The sequence below is a fragment of the Euprymna scolopes genome, chromosome 23 (assembly GCF_053919585.1).
Source record: "Euprymna scolopes isolate OS-2025 chromosome 23, ASM5391958v1, whole genome shotgun sequence".
Lineage (NCBI taxonomy): Eukaryota > Metazoa > Mollusca > Cephalopoda > Sepiida > Sepiolidae > Euprymna > Euprymna scolopes.
In genome coordinates this window covers 51,584,516-51,600,546 of record NC_136504.1, presented here as the reverse complement: position 1 = coordinate 51,600,546, position 16,031 = coordinate 51,584,516, and the positions used below count along the sequence as shown (strand labels likewise).

The 16,031-nt window shown below is 34.7% G+C and overlaps 1 pseudogene; it reads right to left on the bottom strand.

The window, feature by feature from the left end:
• Positions 1-2,510: 2,510 nt before the first annotated feature.
• Positions 2,511-2,625, bottom strand: LOC145246250 (U2 spliceosomal RNA; annotated as a pseudogene).
• Between the last annotated feature and the right edge of the window lie 13,406 nt (positions 2,626-16,031).

Sequence of the window (16,031 nt, the reverse complement as noted above, 5' to 3'; positions counted from 1 at the left end):
CACACATTTTATTTAAAAAAAAATGCACACACACACATACAGAAATTGTATATATATATATATATCCTTTTTGCAAAAACGCTGGGGTTTCATTAGTTAGTTTAGAGTCCACAGAGTGAATGAGGTATTGTGGTAAATGTTGCCAGTCAAGAGTAAAGTCGCCAAAGACTCCAATTTTTACTTTAGTAACAAAGACCCTGCAACACTCCCCTCCCCAGATCTTATAGGGCCTTGTGCCTAAATTTGTTTTGCCTTTTGGAGATTTTACTTTTTTAAATTTTTAAATTTTATATTGGAATCTTTTTAATTGTAATTTTTTCTTTAAACGAAATAAATTAAATATGAAGATCAAAGTGTAGTATCTGTTCCGGCAGATGCTGCATTTTCAGACCATTGCCCTTGTGGCAATAAGTCATTGGTCCATGTAGGGGAACCCTATATACCATGACAGCAGTACCAGCCCCTCCTTATCTCCCCTTAGGGGAGCTGGTCTCCCCTTCCCTCCCCCCTTCCACGCCACATTAGAAACGACCTTATGTCATATTTTGCTTACGTGGAGAAGCAAATAAATACCCTCCCTCCACCGTGGTAACAGATCATGTTACACATTTACGCGTAATTTACAGCACTCATTCATTTCAGAATTTTGACTTTGTTACGAAAATTTTTTTTATAAAAAACAAAAAAAAACATTTGTTTTGTGTTATTCAAAGTTTTATTTTAAAACATGCTCAAGTAATTAAAGTTTTAGTTTGAGTTGTTAGAAGTTTCTTTTATTTTTAATTCAATAAATGTTTTATTATGTGTTATTGTATTGTTATTAACATCTTCGGATATGGTTTACTTGGACTGTTTCTCCCCGCCTCCCTGCTTTGAAATTCAATCGTTCTCTCTGTTCCTAGATCCCCCAGAAAAAAACAAACAAACAAAAAAAAACAAAACAAAACAAAAAAAAACAAAACAAACAAACAAACAAACAAAAAAGTTGTTCCATGACAGTAATTCACTGTTATGTTCTAAAAGGATATAATCTAATAGGGTTTAATCGCACAAGCGATGTCGTCAGTAGACAAGTCCATTTCATGAAATTATTTGTTCTTCAAATGTTTCTCTCAGTAAATTGATCGTATCATTTGCAATTTGCAAACGCTGCTCGGGTGTCAGTCTCTTCATAATGACTTGCCAAACCAGGCTGAACTAAAAATAACCGTTGGTTTCCAAAATCTGCAATTGATGAAAATCGAGTTTAAATTTCGCCGAACCCTAACACACACACACACACACACACACACACACACACACACACACACACACACACACACACACACGCACGCACGCACGCACGCACACTCTTTCTCCATCTCTCTCTCTCTCTATATATATATATATTATTTTATAACCTTAAGATATTTACTTAGTCCATAACAATTGTTTTCACAGCTGTGAAAAACAAGGTTGATAGCCATTAATCGCGTGCTCTCGTGTAATGAATGAATGGGTGAATGTAGGATTGACATGAAATTCTTAGATAAACTAAAATGACAGAAAAATGGGCTGAAATGACTTAAATAAAAAAAAATTAAATGAATTAGAATGACTTTAATGAACTTAACAATGAATTGAATGACATTAAGTATGACTTGAATGCTTAAAAAAATAACTGAAATCCTTCAAAAACAATTGAATGATCTGGAGAATGACTTAAATGGCTTTGAGACTAGCTGGTTGTAAAGTGGGTGATCATTTTACATTAAATTAATACAGAAAAGCGCCCCCCCACTTTATATCACAAAGTTACAAACATAAGTACAGCATGTTAATTTTTATTTTTATTTCGGACTATTAGTCTCATCTTTATTCAGTTGTTGTTTTTTTAAATCTTTTTATTGGTTCACAACGTTTCGGCCAACTTCCTCCGGCCTTCGTCAGGTGGTAACCGTGACGGATAGGAACTTCGAATCACCTAACTGCATTCTCAGCCATCACTGCCATCCGTAGTTGTTGTCGTCTCACCACATTTTTGACCAATTACCTCTGGCACGCTTTGGGTAGGATTGAAACCGCTATCTTCAGACAATGTTCATCTGGAACCGTAGATATATATACCATATACGGACCCGACTATGGAAGATCAGATAATAAATAAATGTGGATTTATAAGATCAAAGAATCCAACCTTGATCGCCCTTCGGGGTCCGTGGCGCAATTGATAGAGACGTTGAATCTCTACGGTTCCAGATGAACATTGTCTGAAGATAGCGGTTTCAATCCCACCCAAAGCGTGCCAGAGGTAATTGGTCAAAAATGTGGTGAGACGACAACAACTACGGATGGCAGTGATGGCTGAGAATGCAGTTAGGAGATTCGAAGTTCCTATCCGTCGCGGTTACCACCTGGCGAAGACCGGAGGAAGTTGGCCGAAACGTTGTGAACCAATAAAAAGATTAAAAAAAACAACAACTGAATAAAGATGAGACTAATAGTCCGAAATAAAAATAAAAATTAACATATAATGCTCATCTCAAAATAAATTTCCAATTAAGGAATAATATATATATATATAAGTACAGCATGTAGTAAGAACAGACACTACACTTGATCTTGGCCAAAAGGCCAAGAAAAGGTTTTATTTATTTGCTCCGCCACCGACTTGGATGTCTTCAAGTCCAACGTAAACAAATTCCTGATGAACCGCCCCCTTAAGTAGACACTCTAAAATATCCACACTAACGTACTGTACTTACAATAACCCTTATCCATGAGTGGCTTCCGGGCCTTGATAAGTGGTGACCACCTTGTAAAAAAATGCTATGATGATATATATATATATGTTATAGCCCAATACACACACAAATAAATTAAAAAAAACCCGTATAGACAATCGAGTGTTAGTGTACCACATGCTCCAAACCGGGTAAAACCAATTTAATCGAATTTATATAAATGACCCACTGTTTAATTTGTTTTTCCTTTTCATGTGTTACTAAATTAATATTGAGTCGATGTAACGCTATCGGAAAAAAATGAGCTTAGCTCAAAGTTTTCGAGCTCATAGTGAAAAAACTCAAAGCTTACAATGAAAAAAAAACATTTATAGTAAAAAAAAAAGTTTCAAAGAGTGTTAATCTAACATAATCATAGAAATATTTTACTATAACTTACCGTGGAGGTGTCGGAGGCACAGCGCCTTAAAAGGAGGGGCCTAAAAGCGGAAGTCAAAAAATCACGTCACTTCCATCGAAGACTAGTTCTACCTCACTCAGACAGTTGATACTCACGAGAACAGATTCAGAATACGAAGGGCACAGGTGGCTAAAAGTCGGCCCGTCAGTATATGTAAGTGGTAGGTATTTACTTGCTGCCTACCTCAGCAAGATGCGACACAAGGTTAGAAAGTGGAGATAATCAGCCAGCACCCCTAAAGGAGGGGTCTCTCTGGCCTAGCAAAAATTGCCCGGGCATTCTCATCGGCATTCTCCCGTAGGGGCGCCTCAGGGAACAAGCTATAAACTTGCCCCATCTGAAAGCCGCATGGCAAGGCCTCTACCTTGCCACACGTTAGAATTAAGCCTCATAGGTAATAACCCAGCCGGTGTACCTCAATCCGACAGATACTGGGCCAGCCTTGGCCCCGCACCTGTCGGACTGATTATTAAGAACGAATTCTTGACAGGTAATTTCTTTCCAGTCTTCAAGCAGCCGAAGCAGCAAGGAGACTCATCCTTATAATTCCAAGGAATATAATGATGATATATGTAACTGGTATCTCTGCCTTCAATTTATTTATTCAAAATCTCCTTCCTTTCTCTCTAGTACACAAGCATTTGATTTATCTCCCTTTGCTATGTGAAATAAACTGTTTAAAATCAAACCGGCGTCTGAGTAGTCCTTGATCAACAAGCGAAAAAAAAAGAAAGAAAAAACAAGGCACCAGCAGGGCGAACATTGTCGAAACCTGGGTTTCAGAGAAGATACACGGATATATGACGTTATGCACCCACGACAGTAAGAGTATAGAACATTTTTGATTTGGTGCTTAGTGAGCAAACATTTCTGAATTTTTGAGATAAGGATTGGTTATTCGTATTATTTGGAATCTTCGGACTACTGTTCTCATCTTGGGTGTCATTTTCACAACGTTTCGATTGATGTAACCTCCGACCTTCTTCAGGTGTATCTTGTCGAACTCAAGAGTTACAATTGCGAATGACGGAACGAGGGCATGCTATCCCCCCCACCGTGAAGTAAAGAAAGGGTTTCGTTCGAAATTCCATCCAAATTCCCGAGTTCGATAGAAACATTTTCGATTTCGACAAGATACACCTGAAGAAGGTCTGAGGTTAGAGCGACCGAAAAGATGTGAACATTACATTCAAGATAAGAACAGTAGTCAGAAGATTTCAAATAATACGAGTGACAAAACTATTTCAACGAAATAGTCGTCGCAAAAATGGATGAATGTGCCACGGGGACAAACGGCTGAGATGAGAGACCGAGAGGAATAGAAAAAGAGTGACTGAGAGAGAGAGAGAGAAAGAGAGAGAGAGAGATAGAGAGAGAGAGAGAGAGAGAAAGAAAAAACAAAGAAAGAAAAAGAAAAGAGAAAGACGATAATAAATAGTAATTTATTCTTGAATTTTATTTTATGAATTACTAGTAGGGTTATCCAGCGTTGCCCGTGACCATAAAAAAAAACAAATAGAAGAAATGAAGTTGTGTTTGAAGAAAACTCTTCTACTTAGGATATTGATTAATGTTTGATTACTATATACCATATCCTATCCCGGGCAACACTGAATATATAAGATTGTGTAAAATGGTATTAAAAAACGTTTTGATATCAGCTTTCCCGGGCAACGCGGCCTTTGAACGTACCTACTCTATCCAGGATGTTAAGCACTTTTGGATCACCGCCTACTCTATTCATTATACCGAGCACTTTGGATTATGATTTGCGTGCAACAACATTATAAAAAAGACAGAACGCTACGTTTAAACAAATACAATTAAATTTGACCCCCCAGTAATTTTGGCATTTCTACCTCGAATAATTTATCATTATGTCTAAATTGTAGATATTATTTGTCCGGGCCAATGGCGATCAAGACATAAGCTTGATGGGAGTTTCGTTAAAATCTTTGGATTTTCAGCTCGATATACAAATAAACAAGGAGAAAAGCAAATACCGGTGATAAAGAGATACTATACAAATAGACTTTTGCACAAATGAAAAATAACACCCGATTACACACGTTAAAAAACCGAGAAATAAAAATTAGTTTCATTTTACGCACATTTGAACACAAAAGTAATAAAACAGACAGGTACAAAGAAAAATAGTCGCATTTGGTTGAAAAAAAAAATCAATTTACGGAAAATCTAATCGTGGGCTTATATCGAAGTCTTCTCACGAGTTTTGATAGCATAAAAGCGGCTCTAAAAAAACTAATAAAATATGCTAAGTCTAGTCAGTGTGAAACCTAAATTAGAATTGGTTGTGGATAGCGACTTGAGGGAGGGCCATGGGAATTTCGTCGACATACAAAAAGGTGGACGAAATGGGTGATGACAAAGGGTGTTTGTTATATTGTGGATCAGAGGGACCTAATACTGTAGTTACATAACGGATCTGGTATGAATTTTGATGCTAACTGACGGATGTACCGAAGACGACACCCTCCCTTAACATCACAGACAAATTATCGGGAAGGATATGGTTAAATTTAGTTGGAGTTCCCGCCCTTCCGAGAATGTACTTTCCACATCAAATGAGTTCAGAATTAGATCAAGTGTTGAGTTGCTTCGGTGTCTACGTTTGAAGCCGAATGGGTTTCGTAGATGGAATCAGATTACAGGAACGTACCGTAATTAAGTAACTTTGGATCTATAACGAAACACCCCCAAAGGGTAATATTAGGTGTCCACACCGTTGGTTACAAGTGTATCAGACAATTCTCTCAGGGTCGTATCCTTGTCGCGGCCACCAAGTAACCTTTAGTTAACGACAAGGTATGCGACATGTAGTCCAAGGTGGTTCGGCTCGAACGTCCACCAAGGTCCTGTGACACAGTTCCAGTCACTTACAGGAACGTACCGTAATTAAGTAACTTTGGATTGTGTAAGAGTAGGGTGTGGACCTGGTTTTGTGATCTGAGGAGTTCTATGTTGGTGGTCGAAACAACCTTTCATCTTTTGCTGTGCAGCGTAGTAAGAACAATGGGATAGGTTAGTTACGTTGATGCTTTCTCCAATAAAACGGTTGAGAATCAGATCAGATCAGGTGTGATGTTTATTTTTTTCAGGATTTCATATCGGGAGTTCTGAGGTGCTTAGAACTTAGGGTCCACATGTAATAATGATGTATACAGCGGTATCTTATATAAAGTACGGGGCTGACAGCATAGGCAAACATTCGAAGGACGTTTTTCTGTTTTTTGTTCCTCTATATCACGACAGTACGCATAAAATAAAATCTAATCAGATTAAAAGATTGTACATGAGTGTGCATTGATTGTGTAAGGATCACATGAAGCAAATGATCATGCCGTTATAAATCAATTAAACACTGGTTGTTTATGATGATGAAGTTGATAGCTTGTTGCGTGAGGCGCCCCTACCGGAGAATGCCGATGATTAAAGAAGGACGAAGAACGCCTCGTAAGTCGAATAATAACGTGGAATGGCGACGAATCCGATTTTAATCGTAAGTGTAATTATTTTACGTGTCAGAAGAAATGTTATGTCGGGTCGATGATGAATTCCGGCCAGATGAAAACTTAGGATGATGTCAGAATTAACGCACTTTATTTAGTTCCTGGTTACGCTGTGTAGAATCTTGACCCAACTCTACAGGTTGGTGCGGGAAAAGATAAGTATTTGGATCGAGGTTTTCTATCATGCTTATTTTAAAAGTTGAAAATATAGAATGCAACGAGTGTTGAGAGGGAAAGTAAGTATTTTTAGAAGATGGAAAAAGAAGGAGTAAGATAGCGAAGAAAGGGTTGGATGGCAAAGAGGGGGAGGGGGTAGCTAAAAGTGAAAGTCAAGAAATCCTGTCACTTCAATCGGAGAGCAGTTCTATCTTGACCAGCCTCCCTACACCAACGAAACGCAAATCGTGGCGATCTAGGCCAGTTCGACAGAGGGACGCGGGCGGTAGATACAGGTGATCAAAAGTCGACCATTCGTTATGTGTAAATTGTGTGTATATACATATATATATATATATATATATATATATATATATATATATATATATATATATATATATATATATATATATAAAGAGTGTAGCCATCAACAATTGTGTGTTTTTTAGCCTTTTATCATATTTTTATTTTAAAATATTTTTATAACGCGTTTCAAGCTTTGTTTCGCTATCTTCAGATATTTTCGTAAAAAGCTTTTTTTAAAATGAGAGGTTGAAATGTTATTTTTACATCTACTGATACTAAATGTGTTTTTCAGAGTGATGAGGTCTCAGACATTCTGTATGTGTATATGTATGTGTATGTGTCAGCCCCTGCATATGTATTCAACTTTGACTGGACACTACCAACACTTACTGTTGGAGACAGAATGTCTGAGACCTTATCACTCTGAAAAACACGCGTCATCTTGGCAACAAACTGATCATCACGAATGAGGGTTCGAATCTGTGGGCCATCAAACACACCTGCATTGATCTTCTCAAACGACAACCCTGGTATAGCTGTGATGATGTGTTGGAAACATTCACCTTCGGTATCCAGTGCCTTGACAAATTGTTTCATCAAACCTAATTTGATGTGCAGAAGAGGAAAGATGATCCTATCTCTGTTAACAATTGGGTCCTGTGTGATATTTGGTATGCCTGCTTCAAGGGTTTCACGAACAGGCCAGTCCTTCTGCAGAGGTAACATGGAAACTTGGTGAAACCTTTCTGTTGACCAAGAAGGAAGTTTACCGTTTTCAAGTCTACATAAATGATCCAGTTGTGCTCACGATATTTTAAGAAGTCCATGACCATTCTGATGTCATCATAGTTTTCCCGCAGATGAACTGAATGACCGACAGGCGCTGCCCCGTAAACATTGCCATTATGCAAAAGAACTCACTTGAGACTGCGCTTAGAACTGTCTAAAAAGAGCCGCCATTCAGTTGAATCATAGTGAGCAACACCCAGTTCTTTGAGAAGACCTGGGATATCATGGCAGTAAACAAACTGTCTGTCCTCTGAAAAGAATGTCACAAAAAGCTGGTCACGCTTTCTGTAATATGATACTTTAACAGTGTGATCAACAAGGTTTTTGCCTTGTAATGTTGATGCCAAAAGCTCAGCTGCTTTCTTTGAAAGACCTAAATCCCGAACTAAGTTATTCAGTTCAGTCTGGTGAAGAGGCTTGGGGACTGGAGGAGATTCAGTCTCTGAAGAACATTCCTCAGGTTGTTCCCACTCAGTTTCTGGTAATTCATTGTCACAACTGTCTTCCTCGTCCGTGTCATGTCCAATGTCTTTATCGTTTAATGAAGGCAAACCTTTGAAAACTGGAACAGGAACTTCTTCAGAGTGCGGAGCAGGCCTAATAGCTGAGGAAATGTTCGGATATACGATCTTATGTCTGTTTTTCTTGCCCACACTCGCTGTGTTTACCATGCAGAAGTAGCAATCAGTTACATGGTTGGTGGTTTCTCGCCAAATCATTGGAACTCCAAAAGGCAGACCATTGCGTTTTCCTTTGGTCCAGCTTCGGAGCATTTCCTCACAATTGTGGCCCACAACATGAGGAGCCCATTGCTTGTCTTGGTCACCAAGATGAACTTCAAAAAAAGCCTAGTAGGCTCACTTCACAAACAAGGATATGTTACGTCTCTGATGATGGAGTGTGTAGCAACCACATATGTAACAGAAGGCATCAGGCTTGTTTCTACAGTAATGTCTCGATGAGGAAGCCATGTTTGATCTGGAAAAAAGAAGGCAAATAAAAATATTAGAATCTATCTATGTATATAATCTCAAAATGCTTAGATTTGGGTTACGTAAGTTCATATTTAGACTATTTCATCTATCTCAAATTGCATGAAAACTAGAGCTTATGGAGAAAAACTAAGCGCCTAAAAATCCTGCAGAATCAGTTAAAAAATCAAATGCAACAGAACAGAAAGTTAAAAAAATAGTGTTCCCCAGTGTTATACAACTTATCACCCATACTATGATCAGTACTTTATATATTAACATTCTTATTTATTTCTAAAAAAAAATATATAAAACCTATATATATATATATATATATATATATATATATATATATATATATATATATATATATATCACTATTTAATTTAATCACATAAATTAATATACCTGCCCATTAGTTGATTAGGAAGGGAGCGGTGGAAACTAGGAAGCTGATTGGCTAACTAAAATTCAATAGAATATGCATATATAAAAACGCGAGACTACAACAACTCTTCGCATAAGCTTGATAAATCCTAGTGTAGATGAAACGCGGAATATTCTGTGTAGTTTAATTGCCATATATATATTTTCTAACTTACTATATATATATATATATATATATATATATATATATATATATATATACATTTTTTAAGTAATACGTTTTATACATTACTAATATTGTTTTTCATTCCTTTATTAATATATTCCGGTTAATTTTATACGATTTAAAAGCATCACGATAACGAACATTGCTTTATTTAACTGTTTAAATATGTTAGTTTTATCACGACCTTGCATAATCATCTTTATTACTAAGCAAGAAACTGGTGGTATAAAATCTATTAATTTTAAGATAATTCGAGCTATTCTCAGAAACTCTGATATAATGGTTCCATAAAACATAAATACAGGACAGGTACTATCTTTGTGCGACATACGAAATATTTAGCAGGTGAAAGAGCTTTTTTTATCAAATATTTTATAAACAAAACATACATCCTCAATTTTTATACCTTAATTCAAAAATGTAGCTTGTGTTCCTCTGTGTGCACAATTTAATTCTAATTCCTTTGGATATATAAGATGTTTAATTTTTTACTCCAAATGTCTCGTTATCTTTTATACATATAAGGTTGAAAAATAGTCTCCCACAACCATGATAATTATATGTTCTGGATATATCAGTTTCTTTGTGATGGCATATATATATATATATATATATATATATATATATATATATATATATATATATATATATATATATATATTTTATAATAGTATATGTATATCTATAATATAAAGCTGAATGTCTGTGTGTGTGTGTGTGTGTGTGTGTGTCTGGTCACGAATAGGCTCCTATATGGTTGACTATTTAAAAAAAAAACTGATTACATATAACGATAGAAGATGTATCGAGACACATGAATTAGTATGTTTGATCTGGCAGAACGGTGGTTCATTAAAATTGTGGGGTCTGCGTTCGCACCTGGTCCACTAAGTATGGAAATAAAAAAATGAAAAATGAAAAAAAAAGTTTACAAATTTTTGTGTATAGATGTACATAAGAATACTTTGATAAGTATTTTTTAACTTAAATAGGGATGGTATAATAAAATGGCGGGGTCTGCGTTCGCGCCTGGCCTCCATAGAATAGAAATAGGCACACACTTTAATAAAGACTTTTCATATCTATCTGCGTAAGTATACTTTGATAATTATGTTTCAGTTTGAAGAAATATGGTAGAATAAAATAATGGGGTGTTCGTTCGCACCCGACCTCCATAGAATGGAATTATGTCACAAAGTTTAACAAGGTTTTTTAATATAGATCCACAGAATATTATGATAAGTGTTTCAGTGTGAACAGGTATGGTATAATAAATTATGGGGTTTATCTATTTTATTTTTACTTTCATCATATTTTGCTTTGGTTTTGATGCCCCCAAATTCGAAGCTATCTCTTTACAACCCTTCCTTTTCATAACCTATCATACTTTCATAAATCAGAGTCCATTTTCTGTAGGCTGTTTTTGAACCCAATCAATGACGGATACTTTTGCTAGTACACACACACACACACACACACACACACACACACACACACACACACACACACACACACACACACACACACACACACACACACACACACATATATATATATATATATGTATAAGGAATGAAAAAATATAACCAGCGGTGGTTGACGTTATGTTTAAAGAAAAAAATAGAAAAAACCGAATGAAATTATTAAAAAATCAACGTTTCGTCCTTGTTTCAGAGGACATCTTCAGGATAATTGAAATAAAAATGTGATAAAAGAAAAAGTCATAGATCGTGCGAAAAAAGACAGTTTTTTAAAATCCAACCCATGTCGGGAAAGGACGAATATGTGTGCGTATGGGAAGGTTGTTTGATGTCTATATATACACTTTTAAAAATGCATGAAAATAAATATGTACATTTTTTTTTCTTCTGCGAAACTACTCATTTTCCTGAAACATTCAAAACATTTTAAAAGTGTATATATAGACATCAAACAACCTTCCCATACGCACACATATTCGTCCTTTCCCGACATGGGTTGGATTTTAAAAAACTGTCTTTTTTCGCACGATCTATGACTTTTTCTTTTATCACATTTTTATTTCAATTATCCTGAAGATGTCCTCTGAAACAAGGACGAAACGTTGATTTTTTAATAATTTCATTTGGTTTTTTCTATTTTTTCTTTAAACATATATATATATATATATATATATATACTCGAGTCTAGGTAAATAAAGATTTGCCCAAAATGGTGCAGGATCTAATCCCATTGGAATGCCTATAGTTTAGAGTAATATTTTGTTTCCTATTTGAACATGACTTTCTTTAATAAGAAGACCTATAAGTATTTTTAAAATACCTTTGGAAACACTAATTTTGCTGTTTTTTATTTTTTACACCAGAAAGATTTAAAGTTTGAAAAGTCTATATATTTACCTTTACCACCTTCAAAAGCTAAATCTATAGTATCATTTAATTCTTTTATAAGTTTTTCGTGTTGAATTTTAGTATATAACGTACTAAAATCATAAGTCGCTATAGATTTTGTTTTTATTCTAGAATTTATGTTATCTAATTTTTCTTTTACTGGATGTGAATTATTTACCACCCAAAATAGATTTATATTACTATAGAATTTTATTTTCTGGTGGAAATTATTTGATTTATAATTAATTTAAATATTTTACATATAACTTTACTTAAAGGTTTAGTCATGCACGTCTTTGAAGCTACAATAAACCTAGCGCTAACTGGATTTTTGTGCATTTTAGGTATCCAATACATAAATGGAAGTTTTTTTTTCTAATTCTAGTCCTACTTTTTCACTAATAATGCTATTATTCAGAATAATGCTTTCTAAATTAATATTACTTAATTTATAGGTATATGAAACTTTACCTATAGTTCCTACTTCTAACATGGTCCTGGATATGACCTTAAATTATATCCGATAGTGAGGCCCCAGTTTGCGGGTCTTGGGAAGTGTGGAGCAACCCTTTAATTACCATTGCTCCCAGGTCGACTCTGATCCGGAGTGGTAGTATCTGTTAGGGTCTAAATTATGGGTTAAATAGAAACCGACTTGAAAAAAAAATATTATATTAAAAAATTTTTTTCTTCAAAATAACTGGATTCGGCATTAAATAACCTGAAAAGGGTTGATATGTCGTAAAACAAAACCAACCAACCAACCAACCAACTACTTCTAACAATAAACGTTGTATATAAATATAATTTAGATAATGACAAAGCAACATATGTTAATTAGGTCCCAACACAATAAGGAAAAATAAGACTATAAAAAGAAGAGAGAGAGCGTTTGAGGAGAATGCCACATTAGAGACGTGGATGACGTTCGAGAGTACGCTCAAGAAGACGATCACGTGAGGGACATCACAGCGGTAACGTGGGAATAAGGAAAAATATCGATGAACAAAAAATAGCAAGTTGAAGGTTTTTTCTATTCTTTGCCTTATTTGCGACTTAGGCTACAATGTGTTTGTTCCCAGACAACGTTACAGCTCGACGTTGTTTAACTTCAATGGTCTAACGAGAATCGGCGTGTCAACGTGATTATGCCGCATATTTCTTGTTCTATAGATGAGAAAAGACTTGTATAATTTATACAGAGATTGTGCATATTTAGTTTTGAATTGCCTCCAGCGATATATATATATATATATATATATATATATATATATATATATATATATATATATATATATATGTGTGTGTACGCCAGCTGCCAAGGGAGGAAATCCAAGTGTTCTTATATCCCAACTGATATGTTGTGCTTCTTCTCAATAGTAATTAACAGATGCCAATAAGAGTCAACACGCCAATAAGATTCAGCTGCAATACCGGGACACGATTGTTTCCCTTGAAAAAATCGATCGTTCGCAACATGCGCTCATTGGAACTAAATCAGTAGGTCATCGATAAAGCAACGTTTAGTCACTGAAGTCTTATTTTGTAGAGACGTTGCGCCCACCCTCAAATTGAGTTGGATCAATACATGCGTGTCAATGTTATTGACGTCTCTTCCAAGTCTAATAAACCCAGGTCTACGCGCAAAGCAATACTATCACACACCAAACCTCACCACGCTGGTTGACAATGTGGCCAAATAACAAACAATAAATGATTTTCCACTCGTATAGGAGAAAGCGAATAGTTTTAGCATTTTTTTCTTTTATATAAATTTAACTGGCTTTGCAAACTCACTTTCTTTCTGATTTAAACAATTTAACCCGAGCTCAGTTTATGACCCAACAGGTCTCATTATTTAGCATATATACAGAGCGGAACGATACATTTGTCGCCCTAAAGAAAACGACACTACAGATTTATTTAAAAAATTTCAACAAAATGTTTAACCGGAAAATTATTTTGCCAAAAACTATTAATCAATATTAACCACTAAAAAAGAAGATACTAGAAATTAAAAAAAATAATATTTTATTTCAACTCAATCAGATGAGCCTTATGCACTAATAAAAATGTAATTGACATTTTGTTGCATTTTTAAGATTTTAAATATTTATAAATTTTCTCATTGTAAAAAACGATTATTATATTGATTATAATTTTTTGACAGAAGAAATAAACTTAATTGTATATACAACATTAGAAGAAAAATTTTAAATCGTAAAAAAAAAAAAATCTAAAATCAGTAAATTATCAAAAAATGTTGTCGTAATAAAAATGCGATTATTAGGATTAATGTTAATTTGCAAAAGAAAAAAAAAACATTTCAAAATAAAAATCCCAAATCAGCAAATTATCAATAAATTTTGTCATAAAAACGATTATTGTTTTATTTTAATAATATTAATAAGAAAAATGTTTAATTTCATTAAGATTAAATATTATACATAAATCATGTCGAATGTACATAAATACAATTTTTATAATGACAAATTTTATTGATCATTCGCTGATTTTGGATTTTTTCGATGTATTTTCTTTTGCAAATTAAAATAATTCCAATAATAATTTTTTTAGAATGACAAAATGTATTGATAATTTATTAATTTGAACTTTTTCAATCGATGTGTCTTTTTCTTTAGAATAAAAAATAAATACTAATAATCATTTTTTATATATTATTTAATTGGACTTCATTAATGAGACGAGTATGATATATAATTTTTTTTTTTTTACACAGTGATCACCACTTATCAAGGCCCGGAAGCCACTCAGGGATAAGGGTTATTGCAAGTACATTACGTTAGTGAGGAGATTTGATGAAGTGTTTACTTAAGGGGGAGGTTCATTAGGAATTTGTTCACATTAGACTTGAAGACATCCAAGTTGTAGTCCGGAGGGAAGCAGGCAGACGGAACAGAGTTCCACAGGCGTGCAGTTCTAAGAAAGAAGCTTTGTTCATGAAATCCGCGTTTTGATTTAGGCACAGATATAGAGTGGGGGAAATTTTTCACAGTGGATTCAGCTAGACGGGTGTTTTTCGTGAAATATTGGCGAGGGAGGACCAGCGATTATTTAATGCGGACTATTATCCGCATCTTTTTTTTTTTTTTTTAGTTGTTTCACCCTTCGTCAGGTGATACCGCGGCAGGATAGAAACTCCGAATCTCCTAACTGCATCCTCAGCAATTACTGCCACGTTTTGGCCAACTAAGACTATGACCGACTTTCGGTAGGATTGAAACCGCTTATCTTCAGACAATACTTACCTGGAAACGTAGAGATTCAGCGTCTCTATCCACTGCGCCCCAAAGGGCGATCAAAGTTGGATTTTTTGGTCTTATAAATCCACGTTTATTTATTATCTGATCTTCCATAGTCGGGTCCGTACCGAATGGTATATATATTATTTAATTAATTGGAATTCATTATTGAGATGAGTATTATTTATTAATTTTATTTATTGTGGGCTATTATCCTCATCTACTTTTAGTTTCACGACGTTTCGGCCAACTATTCCTCTGGCCTTCATCAGGTGGTAATTGTGACAAGATAGGAACTTCGAATCTCCTAACTGCATCCTCAGCAGTTACCGCTCTACGGAGGCTAGAGGAATAATTGGCCGAAACATCGTGACACAATAAAAAAAAAAAAAAGATGAGGATAATAGTCCGCAATATATAAATTAATAAATCATTTTTTTTATTAAGTTTATTTACAAAATTTGCCAACATTAATTGATAGAATTGGATAATTTTGCATTTTAACATCGTAACTTAGATAACCAGATGTTTAGACATTAAGCAATCACAGTTTTGAATTTTGCTGGCAATCATCATCGCATCATGTTCACAGACAACACGTCAATATTATAGACGCTTATTTTAAAGTCGTACATTACTAGCCGTTTATAAAAATGACTAAACAGTAAAAACATAGTTGTATTCACACAAAGACTAACATCGCCTGATCATAATTTGATAAATGAAATCGAAAGTAATTACGCAAAAAAAAAAAAAAGAAATAAAAGCGAAACACGAAACATCAAATAAAAAAACACTCTGGATTATGGGGTAATGTTTGCCTTAATGAAAATATGCTGCCTAACTACATC